We start from the raw sequence: 27,704 nt of genomic DNA on the forward strand, positions 1-27,704 counted from the left end.
ATCTACGTACCCCAGCGGGGGCATTCACAACAGAAAAAATTCAACACTTATTTCAATTATAGATGGGGCTACTCTTATGCGCTCTTTTATTGGGCTCTTATCTGCCATAATCTCTTACCAAAACAGTGGTGTATGTGAGAGATATGTGGAGCCGCCTGTGTAATGCAAGCAGAGTATCCTGGGAACCTATTAATGCTAAAATATTGTCGGCAATGCACTCAGAGACTTTGTCTTTGTCCCTTTTAACTCATTAAAATCTGCTCCCAGAGTAGATGGTGTGTGTGTGTGTGTGTTCATGCTGGCCATAGTACAATATATCATCAGGTGGAACTGGAGGTTTTGTGGTGCATTATCTTTGATTTAACATCAATATGAAAATGCTTATTATTGATGAATATATTACTTAATTCAATTAGTAATACAGAGTGGGCCACTGGAGTGTGAAGTATATACTAACCCACGAACAGTGAAATACAACCAATCAGTTCGGTTTTTGTGGGCTCCCAACATCTAAAACAAGTCGTTGTGATTTTGTGCTGGACCTGCGTTTGTGTGAGAGCGCAAAGATGAGGACAAATGCAGTAAAACAAACCGAATAAAAGAGCTGGAGCTGAATCAAATGGTGATAAATGAAAACGGAAGAAAAAAAAAGAGGCTAAATTCAGATCCGCTCCTCGCTCCTCGCTCCTGGGCTCTCGCGCTGAACAGAGCTGCGGCTCATTATCGGTTAAAGAAACAGGAGCTGAAACCAGGGTGGCACGGTGGTGCAGGAGGTAGTGTCGCTGTCACACAGCTCCAGGGACGTGGAGGTTGTGTGTTCGATTCCTGCTCCGGGTGACTGTCTGTGAGGAGTGTGGTGTGTTCTCCCTGTGTCTGTGTGGGTTTCCTCCGGGTGGCTGTCTGTGAGGAGTGTGTTGTGTTCTCCCTGTGTCTGCGTGGGTTTCCTCCCACAGTCCAAAAAAAAACACACGTTGGTAGGTGGATTGGTGACTCAAAAGTGTCCGAATGTGTGTGTCTGTGTTGCCCTGTGAAGGACTGGCGCCCCCTTCAGGGTGTATTCCCAACTTTTTTCTCTCTGTGTCTGCGTGGGTTTCCTCCGGGTGACTGTCTGTGAGGAGTTGGTGTGTTCTCCCTGTTTCTGCGTGGGTTTCCTCCGGGTGACTGTCTGTGAGGAGTTGGTGTGTTCTCCCTGTTTCTGCGTGGGTTTCCTCCGGGTGACTGTCTGTGAGGAGTTGGTGTGTTCTCCCTGTTTCTGCGTGGGTTTCCTCCGGGTGCTCCGGTTTCCTCCCACAGTCTAAAAACACACGTCGGTAGGTGGATTGGCGACTCAAAAGTGTCCGTAGGTGTGAGTGAATGTGTGTGTGTGGCTGTGTTGCCCTGTGAAGTACTGGCGCCCCCTCCAGGGTGTATTCCCGCCTTGCGCCCAATGATTCCAGGTAGGCTCTGGACCCACCACGACCCTGAACTGGATAAGCGCTTACAGATAATGGCTGGATGGAGCTGAAACCAGCCATTCTGAGCTGCTGTGGTGTTTGATCCTTGTGGTATTGTGAACAAAGCAGATCAAAGATATTTCATTAAGACCCCAGAACTGTGTTTCCATGTGGAAAAAGGGTTGAATATTTTCTCTTTAAAAGTCAGAAATTCTGTTTTCAGGGAATATACCGTAAAAGCTACTGTTTAACGTCATATAAAAATGAGTTCATTTTACTTTTAGAAAGTAAAGCTTGTGTGTAAAGGGCAGACAGTGACACAGCAGTGAAAGATTATTAGAAACAGATTGTATCATGGTTTAAAACCTCAAAAATATATAGATAAATAACAGCATGGGATGGGTCTCATAGCCTGGGATTGTCTGAGATCGTCTGATGCTGATAGCTGCTGTGGTAAACAGGTTGAAAACGGGGGGGAAAAAAAAGGCTGAAAAGATTTGTAACATCCTTTGATAAGCAGTGTGTGTGCATACAATCTGTCAGTCAGCCAGGTCATATCACACCTTTTTCCACAACATTGAGCTTCTATAAGTGTCATGGTATCTGAAAGCTTTCTTTATCTGCTCAGCAGACTGGCCTTATTGAAAGTGAAAGCGTTTTGCAGCTCGTCTGAGACATCAGCATAACCGCTTAAAACAAGGTCTCTCTGCCCAGCCACGGCAGAAAAAATACAGCCCTCATACGTCATGTTTTTTATCTCAGTAAGTGTTACAAAAGAGCCTGAAATTCCATTTTTAAAAAAAATCCACATTTCTAAGTGGGCACCGGGCGAGTTCTTTTTCCACTGGAACCATGCTACATTAATTCACTTAAGTGCCTCAGGCAAAATATTGTTATGATAGAGACATCCATCTGTGCTTTGTTTTGCAATCGCATTCACAGATATAGGAGAGAGAGAGAGAGAGAGAGAGAGAGAGAGAGAGAGAGAACAACAGGGTAATTACCACAAAGACACATGTAGAGAGCTTATGATCAGTCTGAGGAATTCAGACAGAGAGGCAGTTCTTAATCAGTGGGAAGGGGGACTAATGCAACCTGGACTTTACTCCAAGATGCTGTGGAGCCTTTCTATTGGTCGGATTTTTGTAATCATTCATTCATTAATTCATTCATTCATTATCTGTAACCCTTATACAATTCAGGGTCGCGGTGGGTCCAGAGCCTACCTGGAATCATTGGGCGCAAGGCGGGAACACACCCTGGAGTGGGCGCCAGTCCTTCACAGGGCAACACAGACACACACACACATTCACTTACACACTCACACCTACAGACACTTCTGAGTCGCCAATCCACCTACCAATGCGTGTTTTTGGACTGTGGGAGGAAACCGGAGCACCTGGAGGAAACCCACGCAGACACAGAGAGAACACACCACACTCCTCACAGACAGTCACCCGGAGGAAACCCACGCAGACACAGAGAGAACACACCACACTCTTCACAGACAGTCACCCCGAGCGGGAATCGAACCCACAACCTCCAGGTCCCTGGAGCTGTGTGACTGCGACACCTACCTGCTGCACCGCCGTGCCGCATTTTTGTAATAATTTCAAACAATATTTTAAAAACCCTCAAAAATGCAGATGTATAGACAGAGATTGTATTTTTTTGAAATAATACATTTACTCAAATGTATTTGTGAAGAACTCAGTGCTTAAAGGAACACTACGCAATATTTTACCTTTAAAATAAACATCTTCAAAGTCATTGTGATGCTTCACTGAGCCGCTGTTTTCACTACTCTAGGCTCAGCCCGGCAGAAACTGCACTATGTAACCTCTGGAAGAGGGCAGGAAACCAACGCTTCTTCGTTGAATTAATAACAATGCTGTAAAAAATTACTTACACTCTGGGGCGCCTCAGGAGCCAAAAACCCAAAATCTTACGTAGTGTTTCTAGTTCTTTCACCTGCGACTTTTAAACTTCAACATTTTGGTTATTGGACGGCTCCTTTTACCTGAGTCATAGAATTAAAAATCCTATGACCCGAGTATGGGATCTGGCTGCTCTCCACACTACTGACCAGACGTCAATAATGTACCACGTGAAGCGGAATTTTCACTGATTGATGGACATTGATTTTGTCTTTGAAAGTATTGCACTGGCCAGTTTTCATTTAAAAAGACACAGCCCACACTCTTCAGCCTTCAGCCGCCGGGAGCAGTTTTTTTGCAGCAGTCACTGAAACTTTATGATCTCATTGTGTGTGATGCCGAACACGAGTGCAATCCCATCCGATTATTCCACAGCTGGTTGAAAGGCTTGATGGTTTTTGGCTGGCTTTCAGCGGCCCGGCCATTTGGCAGCTCGGTCTGTCTCTGCAACTGAAATGTTACGTGAACATGATTAACTGCTTGATCTGAAAAATGTACAGATTTGGAAAGCCCTGCTACTCCCAAGTTGGTTTAGCGTAACACAGTGTCAAAGCCAACTGCTCGCTCACATGCTTCACCCTGGCTCTTTTCTTTCTGCATTGTTATTGTTAAGGTTTAGTCAGACTCTGGACTCGGTTTACACTCCGGGCTTATTAAATGAAGTGTGTTTAGACTGGAGTGAAGCTTTGGTTGAGATGGAGTGGATGACTTCCCATGAAGAGTAATGCAGAGAGGCAGTTTATACTCCCATTGTTGTTGTGAATAAATATATGTGTCTGTAGGTTTCTGTCTACTTTTTTTGTGTTATGTGTGAGAGAAATCTTAAAGTGCAATATAAATATATAGAGGAAAAAAAGAAAGAAAAACACAAACAAATAAAAGAAGAATCTATGGAGCAAAAGAGTCTGAGAACGAATGCATACTATTAGCTTAAAACTATGAAACTGCGTTGAGTGTTAAAAAATAATGCTCTTAACAGTTTATTAGTCTCGCTTTACCAGACGCTCTACAGAGAGTCTGGTGCCTTTCGCCACTTAACGTGGCCAAGGACCATCTACTACTGCATTCATTCATTGACTGTAACTGCACAAGGCTGATACACACCCTCACATTCACTCACACTTTTGAGTCGCCAATCCACCTACCAACGTCTGTTTTTGGACTGTGGGAAGAAACCGCAGCACCCGGAGGAAACCTACACGGACACAGGGAGAACACACCACACTCCTCACAGACAGTCACCCGGAGGAAACCCACGCAGACACAGAGAACACACCACACTCCTCACAGACAGTCACCCGGAGGAAACCCACGCAGACACAGGGAGAACACACCACACTCCTCACAGACAGTCACCCGGAGGAAACCTACACAGACACAGGGAGAACACACCACACTCCTCACAGACAGTCACCCGGAGGAAACCCACGCGGACACAGGGAGAACACACCACACTCCCCACAGACAGTCACCAGGAGGAAACCTACACAGACACAGGGAGAACACACCACACTCCTCACAGACAGTCACCCGGAGGAAACCTACACAGACACAGGGAGAACACACCACACTCCTCACAGACAGTCACCCGGAGGAAACCCACGCGGACACAGGGAGAACACACCACACTCCTCACAGACAGTCACCAGGAGCGGGACTCGAACCCACAACCTACAGGTCCCTGGAGCTGTGTGACTACGACACTAACCTGCTGCTTACAAAAATTCATTAATCAATAAATCCTGAAATAGATCGGCGAATGATGTTTGAACCATGAGATCTTCATGATTTAATATCTAAAATAATCTAACATTAAAAAACCTTAGAAACATAACATAACAACATAAATAAAAATAAAAAAACCTGAGCTGAATCAGTGCTATAGTCCCACATCTCTAACCCAGTTTACTCACACACAAGAGACAACCTGCTAAATGTGTAAACTGTGTGTTTTATTTGGAGTCCTGGTGTTATTTACTGTTTGAATGTCTTATTTACTTGTTTTTGAAGAACTGAGAAGTGACCCGCAAGCTGCAGTGATCCTTAATTGGGGGTTTAAAAGGCTTTTCCAAAACAGCACACTGTTGGAATGAGAATTTTTCGGCCAATCAAAGGGTTTGTTACTAGAAGCAGAGGCGCAGGATAATTATTAGTGATAAAGCCATTATGGAGTGTGCAACTACTGCAGGCGAGTCTATAAATACCACGCACAGCAGAAAGTAAGCATGCAGTGTAAAGGGGAGGGGGGGGGGGGGGGGGCGTGGAATTTGGGTCTGCTTAAATCTGCCAGGCGGCGCATGGAGCAGCCTGTGGCCATACGCTCTGCTTGGGGCTTAGCCCACCTCCACAACAGGACGCACTGTTACCAAACAGCCTCTCTCTCCCACACACACACACACACACCTGGGCCTAGGACTGGCCACTGACAGCAACTTTATAATACAAAACATATAATAAGCAACAATATAAGCAACACGGTATGATACATCACAAGCATCATGACGCACACAATTGTGCAAGCAATTACAATATAGGACACATAGGTCAATATAGACACGTATATGAGGAAATACAAATCACTATAGGATAAGTGGGGCGGCACGGTGGCGCAGCAGGGAGTGTCGCAGTCACACAGCTCCAGGGACCTGGAGGTTGTGGGTTCAATTCCTGCTCCGGGTGACTGTCTGTGAGGAGTTGGTGTGTTCTCTCCGTGTCTGTGTGGGTTTCCTCCAGGTGACTGTCTGTGAGGAGTGTGGTGTGTTCTCCCTGTGTCTGCGTGGGTTTCCTCCAGGTGACTGTCTGTGAGGAGTGTGGTGTGTTCTCCCTGTGTCTGCGTGGGTTTCCTCCGGGTGACTGTCTCTGAGGAGTGTGGTGTGTTCTCTCTGTGTCTTCGTGGGTTTCCTCCAGGTGACTGTCTGTGAGGAGTGTGGTGTGTTCTCTCTGTGTCTTCGTGGGTTTCCTCCAGGTGACTGTCTGTGAGGAGTGTGGTGTGTTCTCCCTGTGTCTGCGTGGGTTTCCGGGTTGGCTCCGGACCCACCGCGACCCTGAACTGGATAAGCGGATACAGATAATGAATGAATGAATTTTATTAATTCCTCTACTAGGTACTATTCTATTGTTTACTCTCTTAAATAGGCAAAGTCCCTAACACAATTTAAAAAAAATGTACATAAAAATCCTTTAGCATGTCATTATTGTGCAGTGTTATGTTGTAAATATTCAGACAGAACACTGTACCATTGTAAACATTCAAATACTGTATTTAATTAATAATGTTGAATGCTGTAATGAACTGAGTATTGAAATGTAACTTGCACATTTTTAAACACTGGTAACTAGCAGTAAATTTCTGAATCGTTACACACTTGATATATTTAACTTCTCCAAAGTAGACCACATATCTCTTTACAGTGTGAACATTTCACTGGTGTGCTGAGAGAAACATTTCAAACGACAGGTCAATCTCTCTTTACATTCATTTGAATTAAAGTCGCTCAGTGTTTTCTTTGTTAGCTGACCATTTAATTGTATGCAGAGAGAGAAAAAAAAAAGAACACACTCTGTGCAGAGCTTTCATTTGTTCCTGCGAGCCTCTAGCAAAACTACTTGATGTGGGAATTATTAGTCTTGTGTAGCTGAGGGTAGCTGAGGGGCATGCTGGGAACAATGGCATTCTTTCAGTTAACCCATGGGGCAGTAGGACCCAGAGAGAGCTTCTTCCTTCAGCTCCAAGCTCGCTTAGTTCCAGAGCTCAGAGAGAGAGGGAACAGAGTGCAGTGAGAGAGAGAGGGGGAAAGAGTGAGTGTGTGTGTGAGAGAGAAAGAGAAGATTGAAGTGAATGTCCAAGCCCACTGTGGTCTCTACTCGAATACTGAAAGCGAGAGGAATGGAGGGATTAACCAGTAGGATTTAAACATTTGGAGCTGGAGCTGAAGCTCATGAGGACGCAGCCAATCAGGAGAAGATCGGGATTAAAAGGTTTTGTTGTGTGATTGTTAATTCATGCTGTAATCTTTGGGCTTTCCATGTGTTGAGAGGCAGAGCGTGTGTGTTTGTGATTGTTTGAGAGTGTGTGGACTGGAAGCTCTTGCATTTGGAGTGTGTTACGTGTGGGACATGTGCTACCTCCACAGGGTGAAATATTGTGACAGCCGCGAGAGACAGGGGGCACGCTCCTGTCACTGTGGAATGGTAGAGGGGCATCTCTCCGTTGCATTAGTAAACAGCAGTCGCCTCTGAGCTCCTGACTGGTTCTTCATGTGAAGAACAGCTCAGTCTACGTCCGCCGGAGTCTCCCTCCCTTCTTCTCCTACCCTCCCTCTCCTATCCCCACCTCTCTTTTCCAACAGCAAGATATTTTACCCTTTGTGCCCCCCTCCCTCCTTCCCTCACTCCTGGGGTCGTGCACTCTTTTTCTGCTTGTTAGTGTTTGGACTGAGCATGCTCAAGGTCAGCAGCTGCAGAACTTTGCTCTGAGTCGGCTGCAATGAACAAATGCAGTGCTGTGTTAAATAAAGACACGCTGGAGTGAAGTTTTTGTGAGTGCAGCCCATCACGGTGGATTATATGTTTGTGTGTGTGTGTGTGTGTGTACCTGCTCCAAGCGATGTCCTCCACCACATTTTGAACTTATGATGTGCCTTGTTTTTTCTCCTGAAATGCATGTGGAGATTTAAATCACCACTGTCTGAACCAAAAATAAATAAATTAATAATAATATAAATAATAATAATAATAATGGACCCACACAAAATGTATTAAAACAGTTTGGAGCACATTAATGCACTGGACGTTGAGTGGTTTTCCTTCTCATTTCTGGAGATATGAGGAAGAACGATACACTTTCTCTCCTAAAATAATATTCTGGCTCCCCACCCTTGACCCCACCCCCACTCTCCACTCGGTGTGTGTCTGTGTCTTGTTTGTTTCTCCTGAAGTGCAGGAGCTTGTTTCTCTTCCCACTCCAGAGCGCTCCTCGGCTGCTGCTGACTCGGCTGAGTTTGTGCAAAGCTCTTCTGGTTGTGGTCAGATGACTCTTGCACTCATTCAGGAGTTCCTCTCTCTCTCTCTCTCTCTCTCTCTCTCTCTCTCTCTCTCTCTCTCTCTCTCTCTCTCTGTGCCTTCAGGAGTCTCTTGCTGAAAAGCTGCCTCTGTTGTTTGCCTGCGTTCCCTCTATTCTCTCTGCTCTGCTAATCCCAGGCTTTCTCTGTCACTTGTTAGCATTCAGCAGCATTAAGCGCGGCGCTCAGCCCTAAGCCTGCCAGTGTCTGCCTCTTAACTCGAGTGCAGGAATGTGTGAATACATGGCAAGAGCCGTCAGGGCTTTAATGCCGTCAGGGCTGGACCCGTCTCCTTTCCTCTTTCCTCAGCTCGCTCTCACTCTCTCTCTTATTTCCTATGTTCTTTCTTTACTTCTGGATACTCATTCCATCCTCCCCATCTTTCTCCTTCTTCCTCTCTTTTCCTCCTTCTCTTTCCTGTGCTGTCACCCTCTCTCTCTCTCTTCTCTAGTTCTTCTTGCTCTCCTTCCTATGTTCTCTCTCACTTTTTCCTGCCTGCGACTCATAAAACCACTCTACAGACTGTTTTCTTGGAATGTGAGATGCTGAGCCTGTTTTTTTTCCCCAAGACTTTCCATTATGTTCAGAGAGGAAAAAAAAGCAGCTGTGTCCCTCTGGAAAAAGTGAGCGTGTCCTTCCAGTGTGGATGATCTTTTCTGCTATAAATAGGCCTGTAAAAGTGTTTGCCACTAATGCAGGACTTTTATTCTTTTCGGAAAGTTCCTGTACGGACAGTTCTGGTGTTGTTGTACAGTGAGAAGATGTCTGTTCCTGTCTGGCTGTTTGTTTAGCCTGGACAGAGCAGGGTACGGAGGCAGACACAGAGGCAGAGGCGGCGTTTTTTGTGCTCTCTGTTGTTTTGGGGCTGTTTGGGAGAAGTCTGCATTTTTTCTCCTCCCTGGCAGTAAGTTTTTTTTTTCCTGACCCTCTGTTTCTATGGCCCCCTCATGTGGCCGCTTCTTCGCTGCATATAGCAGAGCTCTCCCCGCCTCTGAGGAACACAGCCTCCGATTGGCTGATGCTGCAGAAGCACAGGAAGTTCAGGGTTTCTAATAACCACCCAGAGACACAGTTACCATAGAGACAAAGATAAGCCCCTCTTACTAAAAAAAAAAAAACGCATGCATGTCATCACAGCAGCCTGCAGAAAGCGCCTGCGCGCTCTCTCTCTCTCTCTCTTTCTCTCTCATTCACTCTCTCTCTTTCTCTTTCCCCACATCCCCTCACTCTCTTCTATCTCCCATCCTCATGTCTCACTCTATCGTTGTTTCTCTCTCTCTCACTTTCTCTTTCCTTGCACCCCACCACTCTCTCTCTCTCTCTCTCTCTCTCTCTCTCTCTCTCTCTCCCCTGCCAGTTCTCCCATTAGCTGCTGCTCAAACAGCAAAGCTTCTTCTTGCGAAGGTCAGTCTCAGGTTTTCACATCTTCTCTCTTCTCGCTCCTCAAATGTACCCAGCACTTAACGTGAGTTTCTACGACTTTCACAAACTTTTCTCTCATCTTGTCTGTGTTTAATCTGTGTGTGTGTGTGTGTGTGTGTGTGTGTGTGTGTGTGTTTTGGGAGTGTGGGGGGGTTAATGTTTGGAGTCATATGCAGAGAGTGAATGGACAGTTAAAGATCCTGGTGGAGTAAAGGAATTGGAGGCTTTGACTATGACCTAATGCATTGATCTGAGCCGCAAAGACCCATGCCATATTTGTGAGGCTATGTTGGCATTGTCCAGCACTCTGGTCAGAGTTATTTCTGTGAGCTGAGGTAATAGGAGGCTGTGCGTAATGCTGATACCAGTGCCTGCACGTTAATTGATTTCAGGAGTATTGTGCAAGCTTTTAAAAACCCTGCCTCCTCCAGCCAAGAGTATTTGAAGGTCTCCTGCTCAGTCTCACACACACACACAGACCCACACAAAAACTCACAGTCAGCTGCGAGGCACGGGCAACATCCTCTTCCTCCACCTCATCATCTCCTGCCCCCATCCCGCTGCTTTTTAAGTGTATGTCTGGGTCAGAGTTGCCCCCGGCCGTGGAGGGCAGTGGGCTGAAGTTGTGGGTGTAGAGCAGTAGGAGAAGTCCGCTGCTGAAAGAACTTCCTGTTGACAGGAGCGGTGTGTTATCGGAGGAAGGGGCTGTTGGTAGGAAATGTGTCAGCCTCTTGTTTTCTTTAAAGGAGGACGTGTGGCGAATCGCTTCTTTCGTCTTCTGCGAGTGGGGGGTGGTGGGAGGTGCTGGAGCGGGTGAGAAATCAGACTCAAAGTTAGGAGTACTTATATTATCAGTGAGTTTATTTTGGGCTCGTGTTGACATAAATGTCTATGTATAACATTTAAAGAAAATAGTAAACAAAACCTCTGTCTCCATGTTTTATTTCTGGAACAAATTTGCAGTGTCGCTGGCCCTTGACAGTGTTTTTTCAGATTTTATTAGGAATGTACAAATATAAATGATCCAAAATCACTTTGAAAAATGCCTGTTCTTATAAAGTAACTTTAAGGCAACATATTCCACCCCTGTTCCTCAAGTGAACAGTTCTGGAGTCTTACTGAAACATCACAGCCCTGTTCAGAACGGGCAGTTTTAGCGCCTGTTCCTTTAAATGATAACGAGCCACAGCTCCGTTCAGCGCGAGAGCCCAGAAGTGAGGAGCGAGGAACAGAAGCTCTGGTTTTTAGCTGTTTTTGCTCTGTTTTCTTTTGTTTCTGTTCTTGTTTTCTCAGTTTATAGTTAGTTATCTTCTTTCTCCACACGCATTGTGTTTGATTTGCTGTGTTTATCTTCGTCTTTCCGCTCTCGCATAAACATGGGTCCAGCACTGTGATTGGAGAGACCCGGAAGAGGAGGAAAACACTACGTAAAAACAGCACAAAATCAGAATGACTTGATATATTTGATGTTTTCTGAATTAGAATGTAAAGAACAGAATAGGGAATGTGTGTGTGTTGTCCTGTGAAGGACTGGCGCCCCCTCCAGGGTGTATTCCCATCTTGCGCCCAATGATTCCAGGTAGGCTCTGGACCCACCGCGACCCTGAACTGGATAAGGGTTACAGATAATGAATGAATGAAAACAGACTAGGTCCAGTTTCTCAGTGTTTGGGTTGGTAGGCTCCAGAACTCCAAATCAATGTGCACACACACATATATATATATATATATATGAAAGAAAAAGCCCCATATGTACAAAACATTTTTTCATGAAGCAATCATAGGTTTTCCAATTTCAAAAGTGGCTCAGCCAATCACAATTCACGACTGGAACTCTGAGTTTAAAAGTATGTTTTATGCAAAGTAACAGTTACTGTACATGCTGCCTTGACAGTTTTTCCTCGTTTTGAGCTGCCTGCTCATCACGGGGGATGGTCAGTTTGCAATTACAGACCCCAAATTTTTCAACCCCCTGTTTCATATGTAAATATTATACAAATTCCTGTGCAGAAAGTGTCCATTATATTTTTGATACGGTTGTCAGTGCGGTGTGATCTGCTGCGAGTGCGTGGTCTGAGCGTGTCCTTTTTACAATCATGCCGTGGTGGGCCCCTCTCTGGGCTTCAATGCAACTTCAGACTCTGCTGCTCATCCCTTTGACATATTTGCATTTTTTGGGAGAACTTTCCCAGTGCAGTGGCTGGGTTTGGGCCCGGTGCGTGCAGGAGTGCGGGGCATTACTCAGGCAGGAGGAGGCCACTGGTTGAGTCGGTCACAGTCGAGAGGCCAAAGCAGATGCGTGGGGGGTCAAACCGCTTTTTATTTTGGGGCAGTGGAGTGTGGGGCTCGGCTGCATCCCTCTTTGTCTGTCTGGGATCATGTAGCAACAGTCTCCCACTTGTCAAACGACCTGGTTTGCACCCCCCCCCCACCTTTGCAAAAATTAAACAGCCAAGCAAATCAGTAGGGAGAGTGCGACGAGGCAGAAAAACGTGTCAAAACATCAGAGTGAAAACACCTGATGGGGAACGACAGTGAATATGCATGATGAGGAGGAAGGCTCTCGAGCTGCAGCCACAGCAGACAACAGCAAAGCAGGATGCTTCAGATATTCCCATTAGATGTCATTTACACTCGTCCCATTAGATGCCATTTGCACTCGTCCCATTAGATGATACCCACTGAAACACTGACTTGTGTTTAGGGTGTGTTCTGTCACTAGGCGAAGTGTCGATCCTGTCAACTCTGTGGCAAAGGTCTCGATGCATCCTCAGATCACGCATCCTTCCATGGATGAATGAAAGCGTGGCATCACGTCTTCCATCAAATCGAGGCCGCTCTCTCCCCCTCCTCCTCTCTCTTCCCCTTGTGACCTTCAAGGTATTTTCTTTGTGTCGCGGTGATTAAGTGTCTGGAATGTGTGTGATGATGGAGGTTGCCTAATGAATGATAGACCCTCGACTGCTTTACCTCTGGGAGTCCCATTAAGTGCCTACCAGTGCTGTGTCTCAAACCCACCGCCTGACACAAAGCCATGCCATAAACCCTGCTCTCTTGTCTCTTAGTAATCCACTCTTAACTTTATTCAGCTCTGCCCTGATTCCGTGCTCCTTTCTCCGTTCTTTCTTTCTTGCATCCTCTCCTTGCTCATTCTTGATCTTTGACTTTTCTGAGTACTCTGCATCTCTCTTTTTTGCTTTCTTACCACTTCCCTGAGAACATTAGAGGAAAATCCAACAAGAAATGATGTGTAGACCGTTTGCGAACTTTGTTTCTTCTGGTTTTCCACCTTGATCCCTGATCTGAGACAGATGTGAGATACTCAGTACATTTGATCAGTCTCCTGAGGGTAGATCATATATATTTATGTATTGTGTTGAACCGTGCTGTGTTTTTGCCCCTGTGCCTTGTGTGTTTATACCCAGTGTTGCAGTGGTTTGCAGTCAGAAAGAAAGGCAGTTCTCTGATTACAGGAATCAAAATTGGACTCCAAGGTTTTTGGTCTTGTTTCAAACTTAACCAGAGTCATAGAGTATTAATAGTGTATGATGCACTTTACTGTACTGTTTATGTTGTCAGTTCTCCTTCTGTGAGTCTGTACATGTTTTACAAAAAAGACTGTTCACTGATGTGTACGAAATGGAGCTGGCATTGGAACAATGTGCACAAGATATAGATCACTCTTTGTGGATGTATGAAGGTATGTCATAGTGTGAATCACCCTAAAACCCTGCCCTTAACTCTAAACTTGACCCCTAATGTAAACCTAACACTAACTGGAGTGCTCCTTTTCATCACATACGTGCTTATTTCTGGAGATCATTTGGCTTCTTCCCTTTGGTTTGGTTTATGTAACTGTGGAAAGAGAAATCGACTCTTTGAATCAACTCCATTGGACAATTCTAAGTGTACGATTATCACACAGTCAGCTTTAAATAACTGGAATCAAACTGTAATTTGTGTTTGAATGTTCCCTCGCCTTGTATGTTTCTCCAATGCATCTGATTTAGAAGGTAGGGCTGGGCAATTAATCGAAAATGAATCAAAATCGACATTCAGAACTTCTAATCAGCATAATCTTGTCTATATCGATTATATCAATTATTTTTGACTGTTATGTCCCCACTGTGTTCATGTACTGTCCCTTTAAAACAACACTACCAAGCTGTAGTCACATGACTCTGCCCCTATCTGCCACATGTTAGCAACCTAAACGCCGAGGCAGGCAGAGCGACTCGAGCAGCTCGTACCAAAGAAAAGCACAGCGTCTGTGGTTTGGACGTGCTGTGTGTTGACGATAATTAACACGGCACTGAACAAAAAGTCAGATGTAAACGCTGAGAAAAAAACAGTTTCAGTGACCAAAGCACATATGTGACTCTCATATTTCATAAATCCAAAAAACCAAATAATCGTTCATTAATCGTAATCGTGGTAAAATGTACAAATAATCGTGATATTGATTTGCGCTCATATCGCCCAGCACTATGTTTTAGTAAGGTCAGTGCCTTAGTTCTGCTGTAAGTGTTGCCAGAGTTTTGTCTCAGGTAGGCCAAAGCAACCCTGTACTGCCAAATAAAGTGATTCCGATACATTGGTACCAGACTGAAGTTCAGATTGAATTCTGCAAGAAAAGTGGACCTCCAGGATGAATGTTGGTGACCACAGCAGAGAAGAAAAATCAAGTTAGTCTAAACCTGGCAAGGCTCTCAAGTCCCACTCGTAGGAGAAGGAATGCTTTCAATAGCACTGTGGCCCACCGATGATAGAATAATCAGTGTAGTGTTGACACTACTGCACCACACACAGGGGTCAGGAGGGTTCTGTTTGCTGGCTGCACACTGGTCCGGACAGCGACGGAGTTTAATGCAGCTGCTGGATGTGTAGCTCCGAGGAACAGCGCAGACCGAGCCCCTCCAAAACCATCAGTGCATCAGAGGGTTTGAAGTGGACGTGAAGAGAGAGACGGTATTAAGGCCGTCGTGCGTATTGTGCACTTGAGTGTGGAGAGACGGGTTTTGTAGCTGAGAGATTTGGCGGATCAGTATTGTTATGGGGTCTTCATTGTTCACTCGGATCATGCTGTCCTTCATTCTGCAGACATCAAGGACGTTCGCAGCTCTGGCAGTGCAGCCACTGGACACGGTCTATTCCTGCCACCACCGGGGGACCTCCGCACAAGGACACATACACGATGACATGATGCACCAACTTCAGGACATTCAGGGAGAAGAGATTGGCCTTCTGAGAGTGGTTTAACTGAAACGACTTGTCAACAGCTCATTGCATACGTATTGACTAGAGCTGGATGTTTATTAACGCTGCTCGCCTTCCGTCTGCGGCGAGTTTTGTCTCATCCAGACCTGCTGGATCTCCTGCTCGTCTGAGGGAGGTCCCGGTAGAGAAGGTGTCCTGATTGTTTGAGAAACCTGACAAGTGGAAAGCACAGCCACCGAATTCAGTGCAAGCGCAGCCATATCTCGCTCAGGAAGCTCGGGAGAATCGAGTCATTTCCATTTCCTCTCCCGGCCCGTCATCAGTGTCATATTTCATTGATATTGCTTTCATTTTTGTTCTGTCAGTGAAGAGACAGCCCCACTGTCGAGTGGATAAACAACTATATTTTACAGGTCTCTCCTGGCACAGGGCCACTCTCCTGTGTAAATGGCTCTTTGCTCCACTCCTAGCACTGTGCCCCATATCACACACATCACCCATTTTCTCTCTCTCTTTCTCGCTCTCGCTCTTTCTCAGCCTTGCCTCTTTGCTCTCTCAGCAATCTCTCGCTTGTTCCTACTTTGCTCCTTTCTGCCTCCCCCCCCTCCCTTTCTTTCTCTCACCCCCCCCTGTCGCCCGCTTCTCCCCCTCTCTGTCTCTGGGTCTCTCTGTCTTTGTCTCTGTCTCAGCCATAAGCCGTACACGCCCTGTCCCTGAGCCCCCCAACACGAGCAGTGGGGAGCTCACACTTTCAGGGGCTGACTGACATTTCTCAGAGTCAAAACATGTTCGGAGCATTGTTCACATCCAGGACTGATGGCACATTGATTTACCGCTCAAGGTCTTTGCTCAGAAAAGTTGTGTTTTATCACATTCAACACTGGATTTTTTTGTCAGCCTTCTTTATTTATTTAGAAAGTGGAAATTCTTGCTGGTGGCTTCCTCAAAGCTGCGCTACATTTTCGGCTTTTAATGTGCAAATCAGCCCTCACGCACCACCGCTGTTTTACACACACACACACACACACACAAACACTGCGCCTGGCTGCGCACAGAACTCGGCTCTCTCCACCCTCAGCCCCTGAACAGTCCTCTTCTTTTATCTGTACTTACAGAGTGCCCTCGACCCTTTGACCTGTATTCTCTGTGAATGGCTGTTCATTTAGTCCGACTGTTCATTTAGCTCGGCTGTTCATTTAGCACGGTGCCGGGGCGCTGCTGCCTCCTGAGCGAGCTCATCAGATGGAGAGGGACCGAAGCCGGTGAGTCACTCGGCGCAGTGTCAAGGCCACGCAGTCGCTGGGCTTATTAAAGAGCCGGCCGCAGAGGCCTCCACTGATGAGCCTAACTCACAAATTAGCCCTCTTTTGTGCCAGCAGACCCACGTAATGCTCCCCTGAAAAGACCGAGACGACAGACAAAGATTATAGTGTGGAAAAGACCGGGAGAGTTAAGAGAACTGTTCACATGCAGATTGCTCACCCCTTGCTTTATATTATTCAACATATATATATATATAGATAACATGCACGTACAGGGAAAAAGACTGACACTGACCTGGGCAGAAAATAGAGACCATGTACTCGAGCGTTTGATAATGAACTAATAAGGCCTCATTGACATAATAATAAATAAAGTGTCAAAGTAATGACGCAGTTTTGAAAACACCATTAAAAATGAAATGAAAATCTGTCCCTTTTTTTAAGGCTTTATTTCCTCCACGCTGAAGGCTAAATTAACTTATGGAATAATGAGCCAAACAGACATTTGAAATTCTAAAAGAAAACCTCAGGTGCCCGTCTAATAAAAATGCGACTTTAAGGGTAAGGAATAACCAGCTGTTTAACACAAAGAGTCAAGCAGAAATATGCCACAACATTTTCATGCCGACGTAGCGGCAGCAAACGCACTGTCAGAAGAAACAGGTACGGTACTTTTTCACTGAAAAACACAAACAGTGTAATTGTGCCCTCAGAGGCACAGCAGTGGTCTTGAGGACCAGTTGTGTTCCCTTAAGGTTTCAACACACTCTCTCTTTTCCAGAAGGAAAGACGAATAATGGGTGGCATTGTGGCACTGGAGGTGATGTCGCTGTCACAAAGCTCCAGGATCTTGCTGTTGTGAGTTCTAAATCTGCCTCGGGCCAATGTCTATGAGGGGCCTGGTGTGTTCTCTCTGTGACTACGTGGATTTCCTCCTGGTGCTCTGGTTTCCGCCGACAGCCCAAAAACAAGTTAGTGTGTGTGTATGAGTGTGTGACACCCTGTATCTGATGCCATGTGCCCAATAATTCCGGGTAGGCTTCGTACAAGCTATGACCCTGAACAGGAAGTGACAGCCCTTCTGACTGTGTACAGCATAAGCCCAGATACATAACTCTGTTAATGTAATTTTTGTCAAAATACTAAAATTAATGGGCCACAATTAAAATAATAACTTTGATAATTGATCTTGAGTGGTGTGAAATCAGCCATTTTTTTTTAGATGTGTGTGTCAGTGGTGTGTTTGCGGACTGGCAGCAGTGGAATATGTTGGAGTGTGTGGAGCAGTGCTTGCCCTGGCAGCTGAGTAAACTGCGAAAGAAAGAAGATGGTGATTGACACACAGCACCAGGGTCTCTCCTCTGAGGTTAACACCTGAGACCACACAGGGACGGAGGGCTGCAGAGTGTGTGTGTGTGTGCATGTATAAGGCCTGAGTGATGTAAAAGAGCATGTGGAAATTGCCTAGTTGTCAGCTCTCCTGGTTTGCTGTTCCTGTTTTTTTCCATCCTCCTTTCCCACCGCCTGCTCCTTCTTCGGAATATCTGTGCATCAGCACCTTCCTGAAGGTGGAGGATCTAATCAGGGCCGTATCAGCCCTCTCTGCGGCGGCAAGCTTCATTTCACCCGTGCCTGTCAAGTGGTCTTTATCAGAGGACAGAGTGACTTTGAAATCCTACTAACGACCCCAGTTATTCCTAGACAGTTTTCTCTTCAAACTGACACCGCTTCACTGTGAATAAGAGGGGCCCGACAGCAGCATCAGGGAGAGATTGAGTGTTTTACTCCTGTCATCAGTAATTGCTGATTTGGTTGGAATAGAGGTTATATCTGTGTGTGCGGGGGCTGTCACCTGGACTAAGTTCATGTCAGAGTGCACCAGTAGTTCTCCAACCTGCCGACGGAACAGAGGATTAAAAGAATGGCCTGTGAAACCTAAGGTCATCATTGGGAGAAAAAAAAAAAACTTTTTATATTGAGTTAACCTTTGAACTCTTCTTTGGTTAATTAGTACTGCCATAAATCCAGTACCACAATGCATAGGTACCCTGCAGACACTATAGCACCCCCTACACATCCTGTAGTGTACTGCAAACTGTCACAACCACAATGTGTGGATTATAAATGTTCTAGTTCATTACAGAGTGCTTTGTTTTTAATTAAATTCCCCTGCAGACACTATAGCACCCCCTACACTTCCTGTAGTGTACTGCAAACTGTCACAACCACAATGTGTGGCATATAAATGTTCTAGTTCATTACAGAGTGCTTTGTTTTTAATTAAATTCCCCTGCAGACACTATAGCACTCCCTACACTTCCTGTAGTGTACTGCAAACTGTCACAACCACAATGTGTGGCATATAAATGTTCTAGTTCATTACAGAGTGCTTTGTTTTTAATTAAATTCCCCTGCAGACACTATAGCACCCCCTACACGTCCTGTAGTGTACTGCAAACTGTCACAACCACAGTGTGTGGCATATAAATGTTCTAGTTCATTACAGAGTGCTTTGTTTTTAATTCAATTCCCCTGCAGACACTATAGCACCCCCTACACTTCCTGTAGTGTACTGCAAACTGTCACAACCACAGTGTGTGGCATATAAATGTTCTAGTTCATTACAGAGTGCTTTGTTTTTAATTAAATTCCCCTGCAGACACTATAGCACCCCCTACACTTCCTGTAGTGTACTGCAAACTGTTACAACCACAATTTGTGGCATATAAATGTTCTAGTTCATTACAGAGTGCTTTGTTTTTAATTAAATTCCCCTTCAGACACTATAGCACCCCCTACACTTCCTGTAGTGTACTGCAAACTGTCACAACCACAATGTGTGGCATATAAATGTTCTAGTTCATTACAGAGTGCTTTGTTTTTAATTAAATTCCCCTGCAGACACTATAGCACCCCCTACACTTCCTGTAGTGTACCGCAAACTGTCACAACCACAGTGTGTGGCATATAAATGTTCTAGTTCATTACAGAGTGCTTTGTTTTTAATTCAATTCCCCTGCAGACACTATAGCACCCCCTACACTTCCTGTAGTGTACTGCAAACTGTCACAACTACAATGTGTGGCATATAAATGTTCTAGTTCATTACAGAGTGCTTTGTTTTTAATTCAATTCCCCTTCAGACACTATAGCACCCCCTACACTTCCTGTAGTGTACTGCAAACTGTCACAACCACAATGTGTGGCATATAAATGTTCTAGTTCATTACAGAGTGTTTTGTTTTTAATTAAATTCCCCAAGTGGCCATCAGTTAGTCTTAAAAACCCCATCTCTCTACAGATGTACAGATGTAGCCTTACAATTAGTTCTTAATTTTCATTCAGTATGCAAATAAATAAATAAATAAATAAAAAATCTGAGTCTGCAGTCAGTGCCAGCTCTGTTTCCACTTATAATGCCACAGTTAGAAAGCCCTGCCCTGTGAGCTAATGATTTGAGAGAATACAAAAGCTAGATGAGTTGGATGGGTTTTTATGTTCAGATTTACAGACAGCAACAGAAAGATGTGTGCTCAAGAGTCCGAAAGCTGTTGTCTTAACGTCTCCTTATAGAAAAAAACAAGTCATTCGACGCATCATTGTAGCCATGGATCCAGGCCAGTGTTGCATGCTGCTGCCGTAATCTTTTGCTATTATTGAGGACATTTTTAACTTGTTTACCACCGAGTCTCAGTAAAGCCGGTCATCAAGTAAAGCTGATCTGGCCGTGTTGTTCCGAAGAAGTGCAGTTATGCCGCTCCTCCTGTTGCCATGGTGTTATCAACAAGAGCAAACTTTGTGCTTGTGGCAGTCAGCCTACCCCAGTGTTTGCAGAAGATAAGTGAAAAGGGCCATAGGAGTGGAGAAATCTGAGTGGATGCCTGCACTACACTGAGCGAGTAATAGAGAGGAGACAGACCTCTGGCCAGCCACGCACTGTTTGGAATGTGGAATTGTTCCCACTCTCCAAACACACATCTCTGCCAGGCCTCGACGTGAAAGCACTCCCTTGTGCTTTGTATTATTTTAACTCAATTATCAGAAGAAAACGGCTCTGCCGCAGCCAGTGGGCTGCTTTGTCCCCTCCGCTGCTCATATTTTTCCAGGCCCGAAACAAATTCAATTGGAAATGTAATTTTGTTTGCGAGGGAACTGATTAGTGGAGCAGCGTTTCACTGGGGACAGTTTACGGCGCGGTAATGGAATGACACGAATAAATTGTCATCTGACACAAAGATTAAGTACAGCGCAGAGCAGTAAACATCAGTGTCACATTTCTGCTCTGTGAGCGGTCAGCTGTCACCTCCAGCCTTTGCTGTGGACCCGGACTGTGGGCTGTTGGGTCTGTAGCTGTGAGAAAAGGCTGTTAGAGTGGACAGAGTGTTTCTACCTCAAGGTTACAGAGGGCAGTTAGTGCTCTGTTCTCAGACAGCACCGGGTATTTGGGGGATTTTTGTCAGCTGGTGAAATGTGCAGGATATTTTTAATATTTTTTATTTTGGGGGAGTGTGTGTTTGTGAAATTAGCTGCAGTTTTAATTGGCCGTGTCAGCAGCGAGTTGCTGTGATAACTCAATGCCCTCTCTCTGCATCCTGCTGACTCCAGCATCCGATATTGTGTTTTCCTGCATACACACACTTTCTCTCACTCTCTGGACAACACTATAAAAACCTAAACAGGACGTATGCTTACAGTCGGGGCCCGATGCTCAGCATCTCCCACCTCTCACCAGTGACTCTGTAGTTTTCATGATTGCCTCTGATGCGGGACATGGATTAGTTTATTGTGCATTAAAGGTTGCCCTTATGTAACCCTCATAAAGCCTAGAAAACTCTGAGAATCAGTGGCTTCACTTACCTTTTTATTCCAAATCCAGTCGTACACACAGGGTGTGTCAGTCCACACGTTACCGTATTAAAGGCAATGTAGACGATTCTGTTGAGCAAACCCACCGCCCCCTTGGTGTTTTGCTTTGTTTGCATTCGGAAGCTCCACATCTTTTAAAAATGGATCAGTGTGGTTGAGTTAGAAGCTGATTGTAGCTTGTTTGTGTTTGGAGAATTTGTGTTTACTTTCTTAAAAGTTGGGTGAGTTCTACTCTAAATTAAGTGATACATCTGAAACAGCAAAAATGAGTAAATGTTAGGAACCTATGGAGCAGACAAAAATCAACATCCTCAACCCTCTTCATGCTTTTAAATATTCAGAAGACCCTCCGCCATCCAAATGACTCTTAGCCATGGCTCAGTCGAGAGAGCACCTGAGCCATTTTGGACCAGGCCGTTTGTTTCTTTCATATTTACTAAGCCAAGGCTTTGAATAAACCCCAGATCACCAGCATTTAAACAGATCAGAGAGCTAGCAAACTGTAAGGAAACAATCTCTGAATTTGATACTGATATCGACACTGATGGGGTATTAATTTAGTACGGTATTTGTGTTTTGAGACGGTTGCGGAATGCATTGGAAAACCCCCTATCCACATGGAATACACGCTGACACAAAACTGCACTTTATTTACTTCCACAAACGTTTTACAATCTGGTCACCATTACCAGCTACACCACTGAGCTCAGAACTACACTGTCCGGTCCAACACCAGGCACCTGGTGAGCATATGTCTGCTGCCCCCTAGTCACTCTCCTTAAATCTTAGTTTTGTGACTCACTGCCACATTAAAAGCGAGGTGTGAATCCCGCTCGTTGCGGAGGTTGCTATGATGAAAACTTGTTGGGATGTAAACATATGGCAGGCGGCTAAGTGAGAGCAGTGTGTTGGTCATTAATTACAGGTTGATATGGAGCAAGATTGCTCATAGGAAGTGTGTGTGCATGTGTGTATCTGTGTGAGTGTGTTGATATCTCATGCCTGTGTTTGCCTGGCATGCGGTCAGACTGCAGCTGTGTCGAACGGAGCTGAAGTGTGTGTGTGTGCGTGCACACCTGCCCGCTCCTCTCCCAGTAATCAGAGCAGATTACAGTCTGCAATTAGTCTCCCAACAGCTCGTCTCGCTGAGCCAAGCTCAGAGCTCGCATCCCCTCGAAAATCAGCCCTCGCTCGCCCAAGAGAGCAGCTGCCAACTGCAGGCCATCCCAGACGAGACTCCAGCTAGGAAAAGCTTTGAGGAGGTAGGCACAGGGGGAGAGTTTGTAGACACCACTTACAATTAGTGTGTTCAGCTCTTTTAAGGTGCACCCGTTGTGAGCACAGACCCTGCGTATGTACAGCCTGTGGAATCTCCATAGAAGAGCAGGGAATGAAGAGGTCAGCACTGGAGCAGCTGCACATGAGCTTAAGGCCACTGTGCTGAGTGCCAGTCGAAGACTAGATTGGTGTGAGTCCTGAATTCTAATGAATCCAATATATACCTCACAGAAAGTTAATACAAGAATTAATTGTAAACATATTGTTGGTACAAAACTTGTCTGTCAAATTTGCTGGTAAGTTCCTCTACCATAATTCACATGTGGTGTGTGTGTGTGTGTGTGTGTCTGTGGGTGGGGGTGGGGGGGTTCTCTTAGAGTGGGTAAGTCCAGCTCAGCTTTGAGCTCATTAGTCTGATAATAAACACTCCCCAGTTGAAGTCCCTTCACCATCCACTGGATACCCCAAGCTTCACTGTTGCTAGGTAACAGTGTCACAGGAGGATTGTGGGATTGTGAGACAGTGATTTCTCCCATTCAGTTTCAAAATATAAACACCTGACTGTCACAGAGTACGCTGCCTTTAAGTGAGCATATCTCAGTCACTGATCCTTCCCTGTTCTGGACATTGGTGTGTGAGGCACGTGTACGTAAGCCGGTATATACCCACATGACGGAGTTGTATGGAACTGAAAGGATGCTGTGTGTTGTGGAGGCTTTGTGGGAATCCTGGGCGTCCATGTGTGGAGCAGAAAGAATGAGCACGGTATTCAGACCTTTGTTTACTCTATTCTCATTTTCTCTTAGACCTCAAGGTCATTCTGAAGGACTTGACAAGTCAGGAGGGGGATCTGCAGCATCATGAACCAAATGCTTGAGGTGTTTAGTGTATTGAATGTGTTTAAAGCAGTGCTTTCCAGTTATTAGAGGTACACAGTCATAATGTCAGTAGCTGCTTCTGTACTTTGACAGATTCCGCTGTACCAATTCATGGTCTAATTAGGAAAACTCCAAGCCAATAACCATTTAGGAGGTTTTATTTTAATAGTAGCATTGTAAACATAGCCCTGATTAGTAATCACAGCGCTCTAACAGTTACCTCTTATCACACACCTTTGAAATTTGCTGTTCTTTAGAGTACAGTCAGATCAGCCTTTCATTGTTGTTCTCCTCTGGAGAGTCCACAGGCCTCCAGCTGAACGGCTCAGTCGGCTCCCGTAGACGGCCTCGCTTAAATTACAGCCGGTAATTCCTACATATGTTGGCATGTTCTGGGTGCTGTTGTTTTCCCAGTTATTAGCAGAGTTCAGTGGCATTCTCACTGAGGGTAGGTTGGAGCTGCTGCTATCCCTGACACGGCATTTGCATGCAATTTGCATGTGAAAACTGTTGACACGAGTATTTACAGTTTAATTGTGTTCACCTTTGCGCCACGTGCTCTTCAATTTTGGAAGAACTAATTTGCAACCATTTAACCTTAACTGCAAATCAAAAGCAATGAATAACATTTAAATTATGCTGCACCAACATCAGCAGCATGCGAGAAGACCGTGAGTGTGTATGTGCTCGTCTGTGTGTGGGCGCATGCATATGTTTGTGTGTGTGTTTGTGCGTATTCTGTGTGATTTGATCTCCTAAATGGTGGGATACAGTGAGCAGCTGTTTGGCTCTTCTCATTAAACGGTGCGTCCTCAGCTGCTGAATGGTGCGAGCGTAAAAGCCAGCGATTCGCATTCACAGCTCGTATCATTAGGTGTCTGACCAGAGCACATTCACTTAGTTCCCTACCAAAAAATGACCTCTCGGTCACCTCTCCTTTAGCCCATTATGTGTCCCCTATTATCTCAGCGGTGTGAATGGTGTAGGGAGTGGTTTGAAAGGTGAGCCGGATGAACGAGTGGAAATATCTAATGATGTGAGAGAATTGCATTTTTTTCTTCTGCTGTCAGCACTTTGCCTCAGCGCTGGACAATGAAGCCGTGCTGCTTTGTGCGTACGAGGTCTGGACAGTGTTACAGTGATATGAAATGATACACTGATCAGCCATAACATTAAAATAACCTCCTTGTTTGTGCTTTTACCGCCCATTTTTTCAGCTCCACTGACCTTAGAGGTGCAATTTGTAGCGCTACAATTACAGATGGTAGTCTATCTGCTGCTCTGAATACTTACTCAATGGTCTGGACCCCCAGGTGTGATTTGTGTGGAGGATTATTCTCAACGCTGCAGTGGCCCTGATGTGATGATGGTGGATCAGACACAGCTGTGCTGCTGGAGTTTTAAAGCATTATGTCAACTCACTGTCCGCTCATCTTGTTGGCCACTGTGTGGATGTAAAGTTTGAAGTGTTTAAGGTAAAGGTTAGGTTTAACAAGGTGATGCTTGCTTACGTATACAATTCTGTGCAAAAGTCAGAGGCCACCCTTCAACAAATTTCAATCCCAATTGAGCTTTCAGAAGACATTTCTGAGAAGATTAAGTATAAGATTTGGACAAAAAGATAAATGAGAAATGGCACGAGACCGGGTGGAACATCAAAAGTGTAACCAGCAGATTATTCATCTTTGAGCAACAGAAGACAGTCCATACGTTCAATGGAAGACGACATCAGACAACGAGCAAGAAGTACGTACTGAGGAAAGGAAATAGAAACAAAAGAACATTCGCAAAGCACACAAATAATCTGCAGCTGTTCACAGAACAGTGGAGTGACTGCCCCAGCTTCTGCAGCATCACTGAAAGTGTTTGAGATGAAGTGGATCATTCATTCATTCATTCATTGTCTGTAAACCCTCATCCAGGCCGACCTGGTCTCACCGGGCTCAAGGCAAGAACACTCCCTGGACGGGACGACAGTCCACATCGCCGTGGATCACGTGAAGTAGAAATCGTAACTAATTTCTGAGAATTTGGAGGTGTGGAGTTATGTCTGTGGAAGGAATGGAAGCTTTAATAAAAGCAAAGGATGGACACAGTTGATACTGAAATGTGACATTTAGACTTTAAGCCTGGAAAATAAATGACTGAATGGTTGTTTTTCCTGCAAATAAAATAAATAAATGAAGGGAGGTCTCTTAGTGCTGTTTATAATAAATATGGGACAAGTGGGACACCGTATTACCTGATGTTATATAAAAAACTGTGTGTGTGATTAGCAGAGAAAAGCGGGGCTTGCTGTGTGCTCTCTGGTGGATACAGTGTGACGGGGGGTGGCATTATCAGTGTTGCGTGAATGAGCGCTGCTGATCCAGCCGCACTGATTAAAGATTAAGACTCTACTTTACAACCTCATCTAGCAGGATTTCTCCCTCTGCCCTGAGCCCCACACGCCACGCTCCATAAGCACAGGAACTGTAGCTCCAACGAGGGAGACTCTGGATGCTTCCTTTCTATGCTGTATCTCTCTCTCTCTCTCTCTCTCTCTCTCTCTCTCTCGCTGTCCCTCCATCCCCCTGAACCTCTCGGCCACCATGTTCCAGTCTCAGGCCACTGCTCTGTGTGATAGCATCAGACTCCACTGTGGGAGGCTTATCACTGAGCCACTGCTGCCATTGTGTTTATAGCCTTGCTTTGGATCAGTAAGACCCAAGCGTTTTATATATAGGAGCCCAGTACACTTCCATTTTATTGACTCTGTGTAGAGAGATGTAGATCAAAGAGGGGGGGAGGTGGCATTAATGCTCAGGCTCATGGATGGATGGATAATGTTACTTTTTACATGTTTTTCCCCCCGCTGTGTGTGCTCTATTCTCTCCTCACACTAAGGCTGATGTAGAAAAGAGGGAACGTTTTTTTTGTGTGTATTTGTCTGTTTAAGGTATCGGTTGGAATAAAAAAAAAAAACAGGTCAGATTTGGGGAAGCACAGTGGCACTGGAGGTACAGTCACACGGGGCTCATCCTCCTTGTGTAGGTTGGCGTAGGTGGGTTAGCTGTGCATGTGTGAGTGAGTGAGTGGGTGAGTGTGTGATGGCCTGAACAGTGTGGTGTGTTCTCTCTGTGTCCGCGTTGGTTTCCTCCAGGTGACTGTCTGTGAGGAGTGTGGTGTGTTCTCTCTGTGTCTGCATGGGTTTCCTCCGGGTTACTGTCTGTGAGGAGTGTGGTGTGTTCTCCCTGTGTATGCGTGGGTTTCCTCCAGTTGACTGTCTGTGAGGAGTGTGTTGTGTTCTCTCTGTGTCTGCATGGGTTTCCTCCGGGTTACTGTCTGTGAGGAGTGTGGTGTGTTCTCTCTGTGTCCACGTTGGTTTCCTCCGGGTGACTGTCTGTGAGGAGTGTGGTGTGTTCTCCCTGTGTCTGCATGGGTTTCCTCCGGGTGACTGTCTGTGAGGAGTGTGGTGTGTTCTCTCTGTGTCTGTGTGGGTTTCCTCCAGGTGACTGTCTGTGAGGAGTGTGGTGTGTTCTCCCTGTGTATGCGTGGGTTTCCTCCGGGTGCTCCGGTTTCCTCCCACTGTCCAAAAACACACATTGTTGGTGGATTGGCGACACAAAAGTGTCCGTAGGTGTGAGTAAGTGTGTGTCACCCTGTGAGGGACTGGCGCCCTCTCTGCGGTGTGTTCCTACCTTGCGCCCAGTAATTCCAGGTAGGCTATGGACCCACCACGTCACTTTACTGGATAAGCCGTTACAGATTATGAATGAATGAATAATTACATTCAAAAGTGGTGGTACTCTTGGTCATGCCTTGCTCCTACTTTCCTGTTTCTCTGATGTTGGACTCCCCCATAATACAGGTGTTATTTTTCTCTCTCTCTCTCTCTTTCCTGTAATAAATACCCCTCCTGCTGTCTCCCAAAGGCAGAATGGAACAGTTATAATCTTCAGTGCACTGGAGACTCTGCCCGGCTCGTGTGGAACACCATTAATTGCATTGTTAAGTGTTATTGTACATGCTTGGGTCTCGAGTGCCGTTTACTAATGAAACGCGTCGCACACTGAGACAGTTTGTGCTTATTACATGTAAAGTGATGGTCCCAGGCTCATCTTTTCATGGTGGGTGGAGGAAAAAGTAAAAACAGAAGGGTCCCTAAGAGTGTCCTTTTGGAATACAAACCACTTTATGGAAGCAGAATTGTAAGTAGGATGTGCACATATAAAGAATCTTGGGACTGGATTTACCAACAGAAAAGGCTGAGATGGACTTGGGGTTATGAAATCACTGCAAAGTATGGTACAGTTATTTCCCCAAGCTAAAACCGAAGATATAGACTTGATGGGGCCACCCTAGTGACTGA

The 27,704-nt window shown here is 45.4% G+C and overlaps 1 protein-coding gene across 1 annotated transcript in view; it reads left to right on the forward strand.

Moving 5' to 3' along the window:
- Positions 1–7,132: 7,132 nt before the first annotated feature.
- foxn3 (forkhead box N3) overlaps positions 7,133–27,704 on the forward strand; it is an 83,286-nt gene continuing 62,714 nt past the window's right edge. Inside the window, exon 1 of the mRNA XM_066675671.1 lies at positions 7,133–7,348. The gene's annotated coding sequence lies outside the window, so the exon portion shown is untranslated. The remainder of the gene's footprint in view (positions 7,349–27,704) is intronic.

The sequence above is a fragment of the Hoplias malabaricus genome, chromosome 1, assembly GCF_029633855.1.
Source record: "Hoplias malabaricus isolate fHopMal1 chromosome 1, fHopMal1.hap1, whole genome shotgun sequence".
Classification (NCBI taxonomy): Eukaryota; Metazoa; Chordata; class Actinopteri; order Characiformes; family Erythrinidae; genus Hoplias; species Hoplias malabaricus.